A 6,000-nucleotide genomic window follows, 5' to 3' on the forward strand; every position below is an offset into this window, starting at 1 on the left:
GGCACAACCAAAAGAACTGCCCAACCAGGCTCTCCTGAGCCACAGTGCCCAGTGTATGGCCCTGGGTAGATGGTCGCCTCCAATCACCCACCAAAAGCAGGGCTCACGGTTCTCCATAGGGCTCCCTGAAACCTGTCAGCCCCTGCCAACACTCCTCAAAGTGCACTGATTCATGAGAGGCAAATGAAAGCAGCAGTGCCAGGCTGGCACGGTGGCTCTTGTCTGCATTCCCAGTATTGTGGGAGGCCAAGGCAAGAGAATCCTTTGTGGTCAGGAGTTTGAGAACAGCCCGGGTAACATAGGAAGAACCCCATTCCTTAAAAAGTTGTTGCCAGGAGTGGTGGCTCACACCTGTAATCCCAGCACTTTGGGAGGCCGAGGTGGTTGGATCACCTGAGGTCAGGAGTTCAAGACCAGCCTGACCAACATGGAGAAACCCCGTCTCTACTAAAAATACAAAATTTAGCCGAGCATGGTGGCACCTGTAATAACAGCTATTCAGGAGGCTGAAGCAGGAGAATCACTTGAACTTGGGAGGCAGAGGTTGCAGTGAGCTGAGATCGCACCACCACACTCCAGCCTGGGTGACAGAACAAGACTCCGTCTCAAAAAGAAAAAAAAAGCAGGAAACACACAGCTATGCCCTGAAGATGATCGTCCTAAACTGTCCCCTCTCTGGCGGGAGGCTGTCATGTGGACTGTGCCTCGGGAATTTGACTTGGTTTATTACTGTCACCATAGAAACAGGGCGGCAAGCAGCTTCCCTAGGTGGTTCCCAGCAGCGTGCCCCACGCGTGGCCACCCCACTTCCTAGAAATCTGGACTGAGACCCCAGGCCTCTGTCTGGCTTCTCACGAACAGCTCTCTCTGGAGAGTTTCTTTGTCTTTTGCTTTTTTTGAGTTGGAGTCTCGCTCTGTTGCCCAGGTTGGAGGGCAGTGGCCTGAACTCGGCTCACTGCAACCTCCGCCCCTCCAGGTTTAAGCAGTTCTCTGCTTCAGCCTCCAGAGTAGCTGAGATTACAGGTGCGTGCCACCACACCCGGCTAATGTTTTTGTATTTTTAGTAGAGATGGGGTTTCACCATCTTGGCCAGGCTGGTCTTGAACTCCTGACCTCGTGATCCACCCGCCTTGGCCTCCCAAAGTGCTGAGATTACAGGCGTGAGCCACCGCGCCCGGCGTGTCTGGAGAGTTTCACATGCTGGAGAGCGGCTGCTCTGTCATCGCTCATGGAGGCATGGACCCAAATTTCAGCCCTCTCTGCCTCCCCTTTCAGTGGCCAGCAAAGGGCTGTCCAGCAAAGGACCTTGCACAACCTATCAGGGACTGGTCTGGCACGCAGCCAGCGTGAAACCCTCAGGTTGGTTCTCTTCAGATGTGGGAGCAGCCTCCCTCCGGGATCTCCTCAAAGTGCCCAGGGCTCTCCCCAGCCCTGCCGGCCCTTGGCCTTCTGAACACCTGTCACGTGGATCACGACATTGTCGCTCTTGTTGTCTCAACTAGAAGCAACCACAGTAGGGCCCTTCCTGATTTCCAGGTGCATGTCGAAAAGCGTGCAGTGGCCTCGTAATGTGGTCAGGCCCTTGGCAAGGAAGTCCTGGTGGGTGTCAGCCTCTGTGCTGCACCCTGAGTGGACTGAGTCGGTGCCAGGATTGTGTCAGGGGAGGTGGAGGAGCCACGGGACAGCAGGTTCACAGAGGCCTGGATGGAGCACTCCGGGGCCAGAGTTGTTTGCAGACTTGGTACAGATTCGAAGACTTCAAAATGCCTGGGGCTACATAAGGGGCAGCACTTCCCAGACGAGGGCTTCTGGAAGGGGCATTCCTTGACACGGAGATGGAGGCGGCAGTGCCTTTTCACCCTCTCTGTGAGTCCTTGTGCTGTGCTCGGCCTTGGTGTGCAGAGATGGGCAGAAGGGAGGTAGAGCCTCTGCCAGAGGGGTATGTGGGGAGCAGGGTTGTGGCCAGGGCCACCGATCTGCCCTCTGGGACTGCAGAGCTGGAGCCCCTCCCAGCTTCTCATGTGGGTCTGAGTCATCCACAGAAGCCACCGAGGCCATCAGGAATGAGCCCGTGGTGCCCCGCTGCCACCCGCAGGGCACTCCGTGAGCTGGGCCTGGGCTCGGTGTGCAAGGGACCTCTCCTCTCAGGTGACCATGGGCTCAGATCTGCCATCACCCTGGAGAATGGGGTAGGGGGCAGGGGCTGCATGAAGGAAAGTCTACTCCTCGACAGGAGGTGGGACTGGAGACCCGAGCCTGAGACCCTGGCCACCTGCTGACCAGCAGTGCAATTGTGAGCACACCATCTGCAGTGACACACACAGCCCCAGGGTCCTGCTCAGGCCTCTGTGGCCTGACTTGGGGGCTGAGGGGAGCTCAGGAGAAACCCAAAGCCCGGCCAGCTGGGGCCCCCCACAGACACCTCCTGCACACACAAGCAGGGGCGCCTACTGTGTCTGACTTATAATCACACTGGAGGGCAAACTCTGTGTGGTGAGCCTGACCGCAGCCAGCCCCCCACGAATGGTCACCACACCCAGCTGGTGGGTGGTGCGGACTTGGGTGTCTGGTGGGGCCATGGGATACACAGAGCTGGGTTCTTGGGAGACAGTGCCAAGGCCAGCTGTCCCGAAGGAGGCCCTTGGCACAACGCCCACCGGTCTGAGGGAGGGACTGAGACCACCTCAATGCTGCAGTTCCTGGGGTCACGTGAGTCCACGTGGGGAAAGGGGCAGTGGACCCCACGCGGTGCAGGGTGCGGCTTTGCCAGCAGAGGGAGCCCGCATGTGGCTGGGCCCAGGGCTATGGGTCGTGGCAGAGGCTGTGGTGGGAATGGCCCTGCAGAGGCCCCAGCCCCCTTGTCCTCTGCATTCCAGCCACCTGCCCTGGGCACAGCCCCACAGGAAGGGGGCCCAGCCTCTCTGAATAAAGGGTGCACAGGGGGACCAAAAAGGCCTGGCACTGGGAGGGGACAGCTCCACCTCCTCTCCTCGGACACCCCAAAAGGCGGAGGAGAACTTCACAAGCTGTCCTGTCCGTGGCTGCTGTTTGTGGAGGAGGAAAGCATCCTAAGGAGACTGCAGGCTCGGTGTACATCTGATTTACTGAATTTTAAAGTCTGGGACGTTAGTGGGGAAGAGGGGAGGTGAGCATTGCGTGACACCCCAGTCCTGGAAGCCAAGGACTAGGCGGGGCAGGGAGTGTGCCTGGCTAGGCACCCCCACCCTAGGCGACTCGCCCGCGGGCCCCAGAGTAGTGAATAGTGACAGGATGTGGCCCAGGGGCAAGACCTCTCACAGCCAAAAGATGGTGTGGTCGCTGGGGCCTCCCTGGAGAGCGTCGTCCCTGCAGCCCCTGGGAAGCGCTCCCACTCAAGGCTTCCTGTCAGTGCGGTCCCGGGGCCTGACGGTGGAGGTGGGTGGGTGGGTGGGGTCACCTGTCCTCAAGGTCCTGAATGCCCAGCTCTGCCCCATTCCTCTGATTCTCAGGGGCTGCTAGCTGGACCCAGCTGGTGTCCTGGGCATGAAGGCAGGGCCACCGTCCCCAGCAGGCGCTGCCCTCCCGGCTGGCTGAGCAACCTGGCCACACCACCAGCGTCTAGGTGCCCCTACCTGCCCTTCCTTTACTTCAGAAGCCTTTGGGGACCTGACCTGGGCCAGCTTCTCCCGCGATTCCCCTTCCACTTCCTATCAGCGTGCAGGGCCCAAGCTGCCCACCCCAGGCCAGCCCTTACAACCTGGGGCCGAGTCTTCACACGTGGGAGTCTGACCGGGGCTCCTCCCTGGACAGTCCTGGGTCTGATGCTCTCAACACCACCCACGAGCCGACACCACGCCTGACTCGGGGCCGGGATGGGGCCGGAGCTGCTGCGCGGTCCCACCAGGCGAGGCCCCAGCCCTGGAGGGCAGGTGCCAGGCGGGGAGGCCCTGTGGCCACAGGGAACAGGCTGGGGTCGTGCGGAGTCCATGTGGGGAAAGACCGGACCTGCACCCTTCTCCGGAGTTGAGCGCCTCCGCACCGTGTTCCGGACACAGGTTCCCTGGGGTCGGCGCCGGCCCTCTCGGCAGGGCGGGGACGCCGGCTTACGGCTCACGGCTCGCGGTCTCCGGGGTCGAAGGACGGGGCACGGGTCGTGGTCGCCGGCGCCGGCCGTCGGCCGTGCAGGCCTTGGCCGACAGGGCGCTCTCGCCGCCCGAGCGGAAGGCGGCGGTCACGGTCACCAGGTAAGCGGTGCCTGGCGGCCCGAACTGCACCTGGTAGCCCAGCGCGGCGGCTGCGCCCAGCGCTGGGGCCCAGCTCACCAGCTCACGTGGAGGCTGCGCGGTCGGGTGTGGGAGATGACGATGCGCTCAGGCCCGACCTCCTCCGGGGCGGAGAGGGCGGCGAGCTGGGTGGGGGCCGGCACAGCCCCCGGCCCTGCTTCACCCGGCCGCTTGCGCACCCGCAGTTGCTGGGGCCTCAGGAGACGCACGTTGGACTCAGGCACCAGCGCCACGTCGTAGTCCGTGTCTGGGTCGAGGCCGGCCCAGGTCCAGTCCGTGGCGTTCCCTGGCAGCTGCTGGCGTCTCGCAGCCCCCGGCTGGGCACTGGGAACCAGCTCCAGCACGTACTAGCCCGAGTCTGCGGTCAGGAGGGGTGGCCAGGCCAGGCGGAAGCCGCTGGACGTGATCTCCGTGGCACGGAGCTGCTGCGGCCGCATCGCGTCTGTGTGTGGTGCAGGGGATCAGGGAGCAGCGGTCAGTTCCTCCTCTGCTCCTGGAGGGCGGCCCTGGCTGATGGGGAAGATCTGGAGATTGGAGGCCCCACCAGGAAAGACGGGACCCCGCGGCCAAGGAGCTGCTGGAGCCATGCCCCGCAGATGCTGGGGATTCTTAGAACGTGCTTTGGCTGGGGAAGGACTGAGGAAGCGGGTGCAGCCCCCTGATGCCCTGTCAGAAGGCCCCCCTGCCTCCCTCAGCCCAAACCCAGTCCTTTGTGGAGAGGTACAGTGGCCAGATCAGTGACCAGGACAAAGGTCCTCAAAGACAGCAGGGTCCACGGTGGTACCTGAGAGCAGAGGACCAGCCCCAGCCTGAGTGGCCAGGCCCGGGTCTGAGGTGAGCCGGGCTCTCTGAGCTGCAGCCAGGAGATGGGAGATCACAGGGGCAGGCCCTGGGGTTCTGGAGGCGCTGCCTGCCCCGGGTCCCCAGGAGAGTGTGGGGTGGGGTACTCCAGAGGGGGACTCCTGGGCCCTTGACACCAAGCCCCACATAGCCCTCTGAGTGACCCTGCTGTGGCGAGGCTCATAAATGTCTGTGCTGGCTTAAAGCTTTCAGGATCTTCCTCCTGTAGTGCTGGGTGCCTGTGCCACTTTCTTCCCATCCCCCACCCTCAGACCCAGCCTCTTTCCCAGGAGCCCCAACCCTGCTGCCTGGCCCCTCTGCACTGCAGCCTCAAGCTTTTCCCTATCAGCTACTTAAGGCAGCCTTTCCTCCTGGTCCCCTCCAGGCACAGCTGCACTGGGTAACCCTAGGGCCACTAGGGGTCAGATGTCCCTGGCGTCCTTGGGGCAGGAGGTCCACACCTCTCCAACCCACAGTCCAACCTGTTCCGGCTCTGGGTGGATGATTAACCTACAGACGAGACTTGGTGAGATCTCCGGTGTTAGTGGTATTTTTCAGGGGCTACAGCAGGCTGAGCCAGTGGCCAGATTCCTCCTCTCCAGCCTCAACTCCTTCAGGGCTTGGCTGGGGCAGAGACGTCCAGAAAACAGCCAATGGGAGCTGCTCAGCTTTTGCCTCAAGGCCTTCTCTGGTCTGGTCTCTCAGGAAATCCTCACGGTAGGCCTGCAGTCTGACCCTGTTCAAAGTCGTCGGTGGCTGTCTCTTGAAGGACAAAGTTGGCGCTGGGCGTGGTGGCTCACCACCGCTCTGAGCAGTGTGGGATGAACGTCTTCGTGAGGGACACCAGAGCGAGAGCTCAGTCACTTTCTCTGCCACGTGAGAAGCTAACAAAGGACAC

General features: G+C 62.0%; 1 pseudogene; it reads right to left on the reverse strand.

The window, feature by feature from the left end:
* Positions 1–4,082: 4,082 nt before the first annotated feature.
* Positions 4,083–4,699, reverse strand: LOC104670927 (annotated as a pseudogene).
* Between the last annotated feature and the right edge of the window lie 1,301 nt (positions 4,700–6,000).

The sequence above is a fragment of the Rhinopithecus roxellana genome, chromosome 12 (assembly GCF_007565055.1).
Source record: "Rhinopithecus roxellana isolate Shanxi Qingling chromosome 12, ASM756505v1, whole genome shotgun sequence".
Lineage (NCBI taxonomy): Eukaryota > Metazoa > Chordata > Mammalia > Primates > Cercopithecidae > Rhinopithecus > Rhinopithecus roxellana.